The sequence below is a fragment of the Cebus imitator genome, unplaced genomic scaffold, assembly GCF_001604975.1.
Source record: "Cebus imitator isolate Cc_AM_T3 unplaced genomic scaffold, Cebus_imitator-1.0 Scaffold669, whole genome shotgun sequence".
NCBI lineage: Eukaryota > Metazoa > Chordata > Mammalia > Primates > Cebidae > Cebus > Cebus imitator.
This window is the reverse complement of record NW_016107984.1, coordinates 443,000-456,839: the sequence shown is the minus strand read 5'-3', so window position 1 is coordinate 456,839 and position 13,840 is coordinate 443,000. Positions and strand designations below refer to the sequence as shown.

Genomic DNA, 13,840 nt, shown 5'->3' with positions numbered 1-13,840 from the left:
TTGTAGTTTTAGTAGAGATGGGGCTTCACCTTGTTGACCAGGATGGTCTCGATCTCTTGACCTCGTGATCCACCCGCCTCGGCCTCCCAAAGTGCTGGGATTATAGGCGTGAGCCACCGCGCCCGGCCCAGGAACACCTCTTGACATTGAGCAGCATATGAAGATAAAGATCCTCAGGCAGTGGCAAGAAGTTTAGGTTTTTCTGGGTTTTTGTTTTTACATTTGCTTATTACTCCAGATAAGACTGTCATTCAGAATGTGTGCAGTCACAGGGTTGGAGCCTGCTGGCTGAATAGAAGTCTCTGCCATTTGTGCTCCCCACAGGAATAACAAATTGAGCAACTATTTAAATAAAAAAAGCACCTCCATAGGAACTAAAAATTAGGTAAGTGATCACAGCACATGGTTTTGACTTCATATCACTGAAAGAGGCACTGAACAACCTAGAAAAGACAGTCTTGAATTGCTGATTCCACCTCTGTGAACCTGTGGCAAGGAGAGAGGCTACATGCTTGGGGCAGGGAGAGCACAGCAGCTGTGGGACTGCCTGAACTCAGTGCTGCCTTGTCATAGCAGAAAGCAAAACAAGGCTGAACTCACCCAGTGCCCACCCATGGAAAAAACATTGAGACTAGCCCCAGCCAGAGGAGGATTGTTATCCCAGTGGTTTTAACTTGAGTTGTGAAACTCTGGGGTCCTTAATACACCTGAAAGTCTGTCTAGGCCATGAGGACCACAACTCTTAGGCAAGTCCAAGTGCTGTGCTGTACTTGGAGCCAGTGTGACTGGGGGCATGTGACCCAGAGAGACAGCAGCTGCGGCAGCTAGGGAGTGCTTGCCCACCCCTCCTCCAACCCTAGACAGTGCAGCTCGCAGCTCTGACAGAGACCTCTTTCTTCCACTTGAGGGGAGGAAAGAGGAAACAGGACTTTGTCTTGCAACTTGGATACTAGCTCAGCCACAGTAGGAGAGGGCACTGGTCAGAGTCATGAGCCTGCCCCCCCATTTCAGGTCCCAGCTTCGGGATAACATCTCTAGACAAGCTCTTGGCCAGATGGGAACCTGCTACCCTAAAGGGAAGGACTCAGTAATGGCAGGATTCATCACTTTCTGATCACTTTCTGATGAAAGACCCTTTGGGCCCAGAAGAATCATCAGTGGTGACCATTTAGTACATGCCATGGGCCTGGAGTGAGACTGGAGAGAGATATTCTCGCTTCAGGTGTGACCAAGCACATTCCCAGCTGTGGTGGCTATAAGGAGAGACTCCCTCTGCTTGACAAATGCTGAGGAAAAAGTAAAGAGTTTTCTTGAGCTTAGATACCAGCTCAGCTACAGTCAGAGGAGTACCAGGTGAGCTGTAGGAGTCCACAATTCAGGCCTTGGCTCTTGGATGGCATCTCTGGACCTACCCTGGTCCAGAGGAGCACCCACAGCCCTGAAGAATGAGTTCCAGGGCAGGCAGCATTCACCACAAGCTGACTGAGAGCCCTTGGGTATTATTAAGTGAACATCCATGGTGACCTGGCGCTAATCCCCATGGGTCTGTGATGATGTTATATGTGGGGACAGACTACTGTGCCTGGGGAAAGGGGAGGGAAAAGCGGGAAGAGATTTGCCTGGTGGATTCAGTGCCAGCTCAGCCATGGTAAAACAGAATACCAGGTAGATGTCTAAGGTTTATGACTCCAGCACAGGCTCCCAGATAGAACCTCTGAACCCATCCAGGGACCAGGGGTGCTTACTGCACTTAAGGGAAGGACAGAGGCCTGGCTGGCATCACTACCTGCTGATTGTAGAGCCCTGGGCCTTTGAGTGACGTTAAGTGGCAGTGTGTACCTGTTACAGTGGGCCTTGGGCAGTCACAGTGCTGTGCCGGCTTCAGACCTAATGCTGTCTGGACAGTCTTAGTGCTGTCCCAGCACAATACAAGCACCCCTGTGGTTGTGGCCACAGGAGTGCTTGTATTGCTCCTCTCCCAGCTCCAGGCAGCCTAGCACAGAGAGACAGACTTCCTTTGTGGGAAAGTAAGGGAAGAAGCGAGTCTCTGTCGGCTAATCCAGAGAATTCCTCCGGGTCTGATCTCAGACCACCAGTGTGGTACCTCCACAAGGCTTCAAAACCAATGACATTCTTCACAGAAATAGAAATAAAAAAATGAACTCTAAAATTTATATGCAACTACAAAAGACTCAATATCCAGAGCTATCCTGAGCAAAAACCAACAAACCTGGAGGAATCACATTATCTGATTTCAAATTATCCTCTACAGCTATAGTAACCAGAACAGCATGGCACTGTGATTAAAAACAGACATGTAGACCAATGGCACAGAATAGAAAACCCAAAAACCAATTCATACATCTTCAGTGAACTCATTTTCTATGAAGGTGCCGAGCACATACAATGGGGAAATAACAGTCTCGTCAATAAGTTATGCTGGGAAAACTGGATATCCATATGCAGAAGAATGAAACTAGACTTCTATTTCTTACCTAATACAAAAGTCAAATCAAAATGGATGAAAGATGTAAATCTCGGTGGGGCTTGGTGGCTCACACTTGTAATCCCAGCACTTTGGGAGGCCAAGATGGGAGGATCACTTTAGGCCAGGAATTCGACAGTAGCATGGGCAATGAAGTGACATTCTGCCTCTGTTTTTAAAAAAAAATAATAAAAAGATTTAAATCGAATACCTCAAATATGAAACTGAAATAAAACGTTGAGAAAACTCTCCAGGATACTGGACTGGGCAAATATTTCTTGCATAATATTTCATCAGCGCAGGCAACCAAAGCAAAAACAAGCAAATTAGGTCACATCAAGTTAAAAAGCTTCTGCACCACAAAGGAAACAATCAACAAAGTGAAGAGACAACCCACAGAATGGGGGAAGATGTTTGAAAACTATCTGACAAGGGATTAATTACCAGAATATTTAAGGAGCTCAAATAACTTCATAGAAAAAAATCGAATCTGATTTTTAAAGTGGGAAAAATATCTTAATAGACATTTCTGAAAAAGAGGATGCATTAGGCAGGCTTGGTGACATGTGCCTGTCAGCTGTTTGGGAGACTTAGGTGTGAAACTTACCTGAGCCTGGGAGATTGACGCTGCAGTAAGCTGTGATTGTGCCACTGCACTCTAACCTGAGTGACAAAGTGAGACCGGTTTCAAAACTCCTTAAGAAAGGTATACCAATGGCTAATACATATATGAAAAGATACTCAACATCAATATCATTGATCTTCAGAGAAATGTGAATCAAATTACAATGAGAGATCATCTCTCACCCCACTTAAAATGGCTTTTATTCTAGAGACAGGCAATAACAAATGCTGGTGAGGATATAGAGAAAAGGTAACCCTTGAACACTGTTAGTGGGAGTATAGTTTAAGTACAACCACTATAGAGAACAGTTTGGAGGTCCTCAGAACCAAAAATAGAGCCACCATATGATCCAGCAATCTGCCTTTTGGGTATAAACCCAAAAGAAAGGAAATCAGTATATTAGAGATACCTGCACTCTCATGTGTGTTGCAGCACTATTCACAACAGCCAAGATTTGGAAGCATTCCAAGTGTTCATCAAGAGATGGGTGGCTAAAGAAAATGCTGCATATACACAGTGGAGCACTATTTGACCATAAAAAAGAATGAGATCCTGTTATTTGCAACAACATGAATGGAAATGTTAAGTGAAATAAGCCAGACAAAGACAAACTTCATGTATTCTCACTTATTTGTGGGACCTATAAATTAAAACAATGTAACTCATGAAGAGCTAGAGCAGGAGAATTGTTAGCAGCAGCTGGTAAAAGTAGCATGGGGGATGAGGAGTAAGGGGTAATGGTTAATAGGTGCACACATTTGGTTAGAAAGAATAAGATCTATTAAGTATTTGATAGCACAACATGGTGACAACAGTCAAGAATTATTTAATTGTACATTTTACAGTAACTAAAAGAGTGTAATTGAATTTGTAGAATTAAAAAAAAAGAACACATGTTTGAGGTACAATGGATTCTTCATTTACCCTGATGTGATTATTACACATTCTAGGCCTGTCTGAAAATATTTTATATACCCTATGAATATATTCAACTGCAGTGTACCCCAAAAGAATTTCAAAGTCATCATTCAGAATTACCACAGTGTATATTTACAACTGAAGTGAGGCTTCTTTTGACTAAGAAGAGACTAGTGACTGTTGGCTGCTATTCAAATGGCTGCTAAATTACCACTTTGCTAATAGTAGAAACTGAGTTGTCATGGTGATTTTGCTAGTAGCCATTTTAGCAAAGAATGTAACAGAAAATTAATTTGAAACAAATAGATGTACTTTGAAAGTTGCAGAAGCTAAAGTGCTGTTAATGACTACTTTCATCAGTGTGTACACTGGTGTCTTTGTGTGTGTGTGTGTGTGAGAAAGAGAGAGAGAGAGAGAGAGATGGAGTTTTGCTGTTGTTGCCTAGGCTCGACTGCAACCTCCATTTCCTGGGTTCAAGTGATTCTCCTGCCTCAGCCTCCCAGGTATCTGGGATTACAGGCATGTGCCACCACACCCAGCTAATTTTGTATTTTTAGTAGAGACGGGGTTTCTCCATGTTGTTTCTCCATGGGTCAGGCTAGTCTTGAACACCCGACCTCAGGTGATCCACCTGCCTTAGCCTCCCAAAGTGCTGGGATTACAGGTGTGAGCCACCGAGCCCAGCTTGTAAACTGGTTTCTTCAAGGGAGCAAAATTTGTAATGATGAACACTTAGCTCCAGTATAATGGCAGTTAAATTGATCTCAGAGCCGGTAGCTAATCTGGTGGGGCTCTAGCTCTAGTTACAAGGTCAGAGAATACACAGGGAAATGTGCAGGTGTCCACAGATGTGAGCTTCAGAAGCAGTGGTGACAGAGGCTGGCTTCAAGACAACCAGTTTTTTTTTTTTTTTTTTTTTTTTTTTTTAAAGGTGGGGTTTCACCAGGATGGCCAGGCTGGTCTTGAACTCCTGGCCTCAGGTGATCCACCCACTTCGGCCTCCCAAAGTGCTAGGATTACAGGTGTGAGCCACCGCGCCTGGCCAGTAGACAACCAGTTTTACGGTGCTATTTGTGAATGCAGAAGCATCAGGAGCTATGGTCTGAACAGGAGCTATGTTGCTGATCTTTGTATATTGAAAAACATTACAACAAAGTGTTTAATGGACATTTTCCTTGTCCCTCTGCTGTTGATTATTTATAATGGTCTCTTTTTGACTGTAAATTAAACCATTTAAAAATAAGTGTCTATCAGATTTTTCTTCAAACTTTTCAACATCTGTTTGTCTTGTTAGAATATATTTTCTTTCAGAAACATCACTAATTGTCAGGGAAATGCAAATTAAAACCACAATGTAATACCACCTTACTCCTGCACGAATGGCCATCATTATAAAATAAAAAAATATACATGTTGGTATGGACTTGGTGAAAAGGAATCACTTACACTGCTGATTAGAATGTAAACTAGTACAAGCACATGGAAAACAGTACTGCTGTTCAATCCAGCAATCTCACACTGGGTATCTACCCAAAGGAAAAGAAGTCATATGAAAAAGACACATACACATGCATGTTGATAGCAGCACAATTTGCAAGTGCAAAAATATGGGACCAGCCTCAATGCCCATGAACTAATGGGTAGATAAAGAAAATGTGGAATATAGACACCATAGAATACTGCTGTGTCATAAAACAGAATGCAATAATGGCCTTGACAGCAACTTGGATGGAGCTGGAGGCCATTATTCTAAGTGAAGTAACTCAGGAATAGAAAACCAAATATCATATGTTCTCACTTTTAGGTGGGAGATAAGCTATGAGAATGCAAAGGCATAAGAATAGTACAATGTCCTCTGGAGACTCTGGGAGGAAGGTTGGGAAGGGGGTGAGGGATAAAAGATTACATATTGGGTAAAGTGTACAGTGCTCAGGTGGTAGGTGCACCAGAAGCTCTGAAATTACCCCTAAAGAAATTATCCATGTAACCAAAAACCACCTGTACCTAAAAAGCGGTTGAAATAAAATTTAAAAACATTATTGATAAACAGCTTACACACACAGACACACACACAGACACACACACACACACATACACATATACACACTCTAACACATGTAAGTTAAACTGAGCAGCTCCTATTCAGGAAATTTGCTGTGCTTTAAATGCTATTCAGCCATTTAAAAAACAACACAAAACTAAGAAGGTACACATCCTGTAGGGATAATGGTTTTTTCCAATAACTACTATTAATAAACATGATAATTTTATAAAAAAGTGTATTTTATACATTTAAAATATGTTTATGGAAAAACACAAAAGGGATTATGAAGTGCATATATTCCTGTAGTAAATTAAGTCCTGGTCAGCTGATTATTTGAACATTATCTGATTTACATTCCTGTAGCCTTGTGGTTATATGAATAGGAAATTAATGTTGGAAGTAGTTTCAGCTGGGTTTTTGGTTAAACAACGGAGAAACCCACATATCTGCTTATATCCTAACTACTCTCCATACCGGAGAACTTCAAGCATTTGTTGACTTAGCTAGTGGATGAAACATTGAAACTTAAAAACCAAGAAACCAAATGTATTGTTGAGGTATTGTTTTTATACAAGTAAGTCTTTACAGGGATTACTATGAGAGTGGTAAGATTACTCTAGTTTTTTATTTATTTAAACATTTGACCAAGTGCTGGATACAGTGGCTCATGTCTGTAATACCAGCACTTTGGGAGATCAAGGTGGGAGTATCCACTTGATCACAGGAGTTAAACACCAGCCTGGGCAAAAAGTGAGACCCTGTCTCTACAAAAAGAATTTTTAAAAATAGCCCAGTTAAGTGGCATGAGCCTGCAGTTCTGACTTGAAAGGCTTAGGTGAATGGGTTACTTGAGCCTGGGAGGTTGAGTCTGCTGTGAGCTAGGATTGTGCCCCAGCACTTTAGCCTGGGTGACAGAGCAAGAACCTGTCTCAAGAAAAACAAAAACAAAACCTTTGGGCAGGACAGCTGAATAATCATGTGGCAGAGGGCTGCTCCCATCCTGTTCCCCTCTCAGTGCATTCAACTCATCCCCACAGTCTTGTGGTCAGGGGTGACAGATGCTGAACACCTTGGGGTTTCATTTCTAACTCAACTCAGGTGAAACACTGTATAAGGCTGGCACCCTACCAGAAGGCATCTCCTAAAATGAGTTTAGTTTAGCCAAGATGTCTCTCTCTGATCTTTCTACCACTGGAAGTGTAAAGAGTATTTCTGTCCCATAATAGTGACAGATAATAAATGGCATCTATCATTTCTGTCATCTGATCACTATTTTGGTGCCTTGGGAGTGAGCATGGAGTCTGAGTTGTGCAATGGAACCTCAAGAATGAGCCCCAAGTTCAGCTGTAGGAGTGCAGAGGAGGCTGTCACCTTTCTCCTCGTCCCAAACTTGTGCTGGATGCAGAATGGACTGCAAGCAGCTGTGCCCTGTTTGGACATTAGCATAGCAATCCATGTACATAGGCTGTATTTGTTTCAAAACAGAATTTGGAGCAATTTTAGTAGCTCAGTGTGATATTTTTAAATAGAGAAAAATTTTACTAACTGACAACAGCAACAACAACAAAAAACTGCCTATTAAATTCATATAGTAATCTTTAAAGAGTATCTACAAAACTGTAACCAAAATGTTGTCTTGCAAAATAAGCGGAAGTACAAAGACCCTTTCAAATGAAGAATCACTGAGAAACAAAATAGAAGTATAACATTTGCTTATGTACATTTTTGAAGATTATACAAGAATCAATTTGCATCAGGCTTTCCAATTTACGAACATTGATATGATTTCCCTCTGGGGAAGTTTTCACATAAATGTTGAAGAAATTCTTAAAACTGAAAACTTCTCCATATTTGGTGATTCGACTAGGGTTCCAATCCTATGTGCTTTCTTATTTTTATAAGGTGTATCTGCAGTGTGTGTTATCATGAGTCTTGGGCAAATATCACGTAAATGAAGGCATTTCTACATGCTATACATTCATAGGTTTTATTTCAGAAATGAGTTCTTATCTTCATGTGGAACTGTAACAGCTGAAGACCTTACCACATGTTTGTATTTATAAGGGGTTTAGTCCATTGAATCCTTTCATGTTTTCAAAGAAATGAAAAAGCTGAAGGCTTTACTGTGTTTCTTATGTTGTTTTTCTCCATATTACATTTGAATATGTCTTTGAAAGCACGTGGGAAAATCAAGTTTATTAACATGTTTTTTACATTCAAATTTCTTTTCCAGTATAAGTTATTTCTAAGTTTTCAAGGAGAGCTGGGAAAGTTGCATGCTTTCTTGTATTTCCTCAATCAATAGGGTTCTGTCCAGTGTGAGTTCTTTCATGCATTCTAATAAACTAGAGCACCTGATGGCTTTACCACATTTCTTGCCTGAGAATAATGTTTTTGAAGGTAGCCCAGTGAACTAACATTGTGCTGTGTTGGTTTTGTTGTGTTTCCCCTTCCCCAGGAATGAGTTGGAAAGGCACTTTGTGGAGCTAATTGATTTTAATATCAGCGTTCCTGGCAGCATTCATGGCAGATACTACTTCGATCTTCGTGCCTTGGCACACAAGCATGGCCTGTATTTGCCAGTTTACCTTCTTCAGAGAGAAAGAGCATGGAAACAGGGGGTAAGGCCACGAAGTTACTAAGTGGGTTTTCAGTCAAACACCAATGCCAACATCTGTGACTAGGTCGTATTGAGTAGTGATTAGAAAAATGGAAAGCTTCAAAAATAACTAACATACTGAAGAGCTTATTAACCTTTTGGCATTCTATTTCCTGTATCTTTTATGGTTTTTACAAGGATCCACGTTGTTTGAAAATTATAGATATTATCTCTTTTGTGATCATAATTCAGAATGTTTTAATAAAATTTACTTCTTTCTTAATGAATCTGAACCTTTGCCCTTGCAAATAATCATACATAAATGATTTCTTGCCATTGTATTTCTAATGATGTCAATATATGTAACGCACTCACCACTCCTATTTTTTACTGCTCAGTTTGCAAATTTCTGTCATTTTCTACTTTGTATTCCACAGTGCAGTCAGTCCCATGGGTTTGTTAGACCAGCACTTAGACTGTATGAGGTGTGCATGTCTCAAGTACTGGATGCAGGAAGTACATGGGATTTTACTGGAAATGATAACTTTTATGGGACAAAGTAGTATTTATGGTTTGTGACTTTTGGTAAGTACACAGCAAAATTACAGCTGAAAAGGATGAACCTTTAAAATAGGCATGTTCTATGGCACCTTGAAAGTATTTTAAAATAATACATTTTTCTAGCATAAGTAGTGCAAGTCAAGTAGTGCCTTTTGATGCTTTAGTTGTTAGACTTCGTTGACATTCCAATACAATCCAGCCCATGCCTGCCTCATTAAAATTTGCTTTGAGTATGTAGTAACTACTGTAGATTGGGTAGAATTTGAATAGATTAATAAACTAACTTTTTACAAAAGTGTGTGTTCATTATGTTTAAGGAACAAGTGCACAGGTAACAGGTACTGTTCTTAGAAGCAGGTCACAATATTGCGACATTTTTGAGATCCCAGTTTCTAAGTAACCTAATAAAACAAGCTCTCCTTTGCTCCAGCAATCTAAATCTAGCCCTGAAAGGAGATTACCTTAGTGAGCTGCCAGAAGTTGGCAGTGTAAACCTCAGCCAAAGTAGCTGTAGCTGAACTATCTAAAGGAGTCTGCATGTGTGGCTTCTCATATTTGACATTCTTAGGCTTTTTCAAGGATGGAACAAGACAAAGTCTTCTATACTACTGACAGAATTGGGTCTTTCAGTGTTGATGATTTAATTCGTCTTCAGCATGCTAGGGCCATCCTCTCCTGAAGGAAGAAATGAGGGGTAATGTAACATCTGAACCCCTCATCAAAAAAGACAGGAACATACCACTTCTCCTGCCAAAGAACTAGAAAACTTAGTATTTTCAAAAGAAGAAACACCTCAATTCAAGTGAACTCAAGGACAACTAAGATTGTACTTCCTAGTAAAGAATGGGACCTTGTCAGGGCAACAACACACTCTTACACTCTTCTGTCCCTTTTAATGTAAACTGTGTTTTAGAAACCACTCCAAAGTGAAGGCTCCTTCTGCCCACAGAAGAAAAGAAAAAGCAATGGGACTTCATGTCGATACCAACTGTATGTATAGTATGTACATTTTGGGGCTTTGTATCTACAGAATAGATATAATGTAGATGAGAGATTTAGTGACTTGATATGAGTTTGGTGCAGGTGCATTTGTCACTGAGCCAAATGAGGCTCATACTAAGTCAGTAGTTCAAATGCAGGCATTCAGTACTCTTTATGATGTCCATTGTATAGTACCTATCCCATGAAGTGGAGGCACTGTCCTGTTAAATCCAGAACTTACATATCTGAGCCAGTGGTATTTTATTTGTAGACAATTAACTTGAATCTTTACATTATTACCAGTAAGTGATTATAAATCTGCTTGACCCTTTATCTAAAAAGCTAAATCTTTGTGGCCTTAAGATTTTCTTTCTCCAACCCCAGTTTCTATTTCTTGGAGACACGCTGCTGGCAGCCAAATTGAATGCTTATATTTAGGGGAAAGACAGAAATAATTCTGACCATCTGTTTTTTTTCAGAATTGCAAAGGGAGAAAAACTCCTCAAAGACAATGAAAATTTATTCCCTAGCAAGATTGTGCAAGGCCCTGCAAAGTAAAATGCCCTCAGGCACACCCGGGGGCACAGTGCAGAGTCTCTCAAGAAGGTGGTTATTGAGTACTTCCCTGAGCAGAATAGGGGTGGGAGGATCCCTACAATAGGATGTCCTGACTTACACTAGAGTCAGGCGTATTATTCCAGCCAGGAGTGTGACTCTTGGGTGTGTCATCTTGAAAGGATTTATTTTCTTATTTCAACTTGCATTTTTAAGTATACAATGAATTTTATTGATAAAGCTTGGAAGATGGGAAAATATTATCAAAAAAACATAAAAATGTGACTATCAGAAAAAAATCTACTCATATATTTAATTTGTTAAAAATTCTTATTTTTAGGGCCAGGCGTGGTGGCTTATGCCTGTAATCCCAGCATTTCAGGAGGCTGAGGCGGGCGGATCACAGGGTCAGGAGATAGAGACCATCCTGGCTAATACAGTGAAACCCCGTCTTTACTAAATATACCAAAAAAAAAAAAAATTCTTAGTTTTATTTGTTCTTCTCCTAAAAATGTGTAATAAGTACCTGAGGTCAATATTTTTTGTGGATGATTTCAAGTAGAATCTCATTAGTTTCAGGAATATTACTGGGTGAGATTTTTCTTTGTAGCTACAGAGAAATAAATTCATTTCCACAAGAAATTGTGGTAGACAAATTAGTGATTTACGAAAAGAAAATTAGTTCCTCTTTTCTGTATGGTGGAGTATTTGTGGTAGTGGAAAAATCTATTCTGTATCCTGTTATCTGCATGTCTGAATTTAATGTTAAATTCTATGAGATAAAACTCAACATTCCTGGAAGTGTTGATATATGCTTACTTAATAATTAATTATTTGTCATTATGGAAATAATAGCTAAATGACATGTTTATTGTCTGATGGATATTTTGGCTTTTCTTGAAGTATAAAATTTAAGTACCTTACATTTTCCTTTACTCCTGTAAACATAAGCAGTGAGTTTGATCAATTTTGCTGGAACTCCGACACCTCCTGTGTTCAAGTGATTCTCCTGCCTGACCCTCCCGAGTAGCTGAGATTCCAGGCATGTGCCATCACACCCAGCTAATTTTGTATTTTTAGTAGAGATGAGGTTTCTCCATGTTGGTCAGGCTGGTCTTGAACTTCTGACCTCAGGTGATCTGCCGGCCTCAGCCTCCCAAAGTGCTGGGATTATAGATGTGAGCCACTATGCCCTGCCAAACACTGAGGTTTTCTTTTGTTTTGTTTTTAACTTAAAACCAAATGAATAACCTTGACTGGAAATCAGAGACCTGAGCCTGTAGACTGCAGCCTAAGGCCAAACTTGACCTGTCAAAGGAGTTCATGAATAAATAGCACAGTCATTTCTTCCTGGGGAGCTTCCCCTGCAGGTGTCCCAGCATGCTCACAGCCGCCATAGAAGGACCTTTATACTAAGGGGAGCTACAGAGCCCTGGAAAGCTGGAAATGAACAAGCAGACATGGTGAGAGTTGAGATGGGAGGCAGGTTGTGATGTCCTCTGTGAGGGTGTAATTCTTATTGTCCTGAGGCTGCTTCTAGATACTGCCAAATAAATTCAGATGTGGATAAGAAGTGACTTTATAAAGCACCAAGCATCAGATCTGCAAGCATCTCGCAAGAGGCAGAAAAGGGCTGTGTTTCATATGGAGGAGCAAACAAGATTAGAAGGAAGGTGGGAGGAAGAGAGGAGAATGGAGAATGGCAAAATCAGATTCAAGCTTAGGGAATGTTTCACCCCAAAGTCAGCCTGGTCTTAGGAGGAGCATAAAGTGGGTGTTGTATGTTGGCTCAGACTGAAGGCGGAGCAGAGTCGGGGAGGCTGGGGAAAGGAGAAAAATTTAAGCAAAGTGTATTTAACAAGTGTTTTGTTCTGAACACTGAAGATAAGATGATTAATTTATAAGGGAAAAATGAGAATTTAGAGAGTTTGTGGGTGATATCTAAAAGAGGAAGCATCATCTAAGTAATAATGAAAACAGTATTTATTTGCAGTAAGCTGTTCTTACAGAAACAAAGGATGGAGAGTTCTTAACCATGGCTGTTTACCAAGATTGACTAACCACCCCGTCTTTTCCTCCACTTTACTTTGTCCTATACATTTTTTTTTTCTATTTAGTTTTCCTGAGTTGTATCCTATATAAAACCTGGTAAGCATAGGTAAAATTTCTCTGCTCAGTTCTGTGAGAAGTTTTATCGAATTATTAAACTTGAGCAAGGGGGTTATGGAAGCCCATGATTTATGGACAGAAGTATAGGTGGAGTCGCTGGAACCCAGGAGGCAAAGGTTACAGTGAGCCAAGGTTGGACCAATGCGCTCCAGGGTGACAGAGTGAGACTGCATCTCAAAAATAAATATTTTAAATAAAATCTTTGAAATATGTTAAATAAAATCTTGTTTTAACCAATTGCTGTTTTTATTCATGTAATTTTGTTAATATAAAAGACCTACCCTAGAAAGAGTATTACGATTTTCTTCTTACTCATACCCAACTAAATTATACCACCCTGTTTTCTAAACAAAACAAAACAAAAAACAAAGTTCCTATTAACTAATCTTATTACAACTTACATAGATGCTTCACAACATGCTTAGACTTTCTGTTTTGCCTAAATATTTCTCTTTCTTGACCAACCCAGTCATTTTACTTTAGGACAAAAAATTTACCACATAAAATTTCTTCTTATGTAAAGTTGCTTTTTTTTCACCTTATCAAAAATTCCTCTTTATATCTTTAACTTTCTTTCTGTGTCTTATTTCCTGGTTCCTTTTACCTCATTTTATACATAACTTTTATAGAAGCTTTGAATTAGACAAAGATACTTACTTTTAAATAAGAACATTTAAAAAATGTTTTCCTGTATTTTTTATGTTGGAAATTACCCAGCTACTTAACATCTACAAATAGCCTTAAATCCCAAATCATATGACAGATCTGTTTACAACCATTTGTTCCATTACATTTACAAGATTATTTAATATTTTACCTAGGTTATTTATGAAAACTATGATATTATTAAATGTAAATTCCCTGTTAACCATTTTTATAGCTGTGAATTTCAGGTGTTTAAGT

General features: G+C 39.5%; 1 protein-coding gene across 1 annotated transcript in view; it reads left to right on the top strand.

The window, feature by feature from the left end:
- LOC108295949 (cyclin-Y-like protein 2) overlaps positions 1-11,101 on the top strand; it is a 44,907-nt gene extending 33,806 nt beyond the window's left edge. The window contains exon 9 of the mRNA XM_037734824.1: positions 8,531-11,101. The gene's annotated coding sequence lies outside the window, so the exon portion shown is untranslated. The remainder of the gene's footprint in view (positions 1-8,530) is intronic.
- Positions 11,102-13,840: the final 2,739 nt, after the last annotated feature.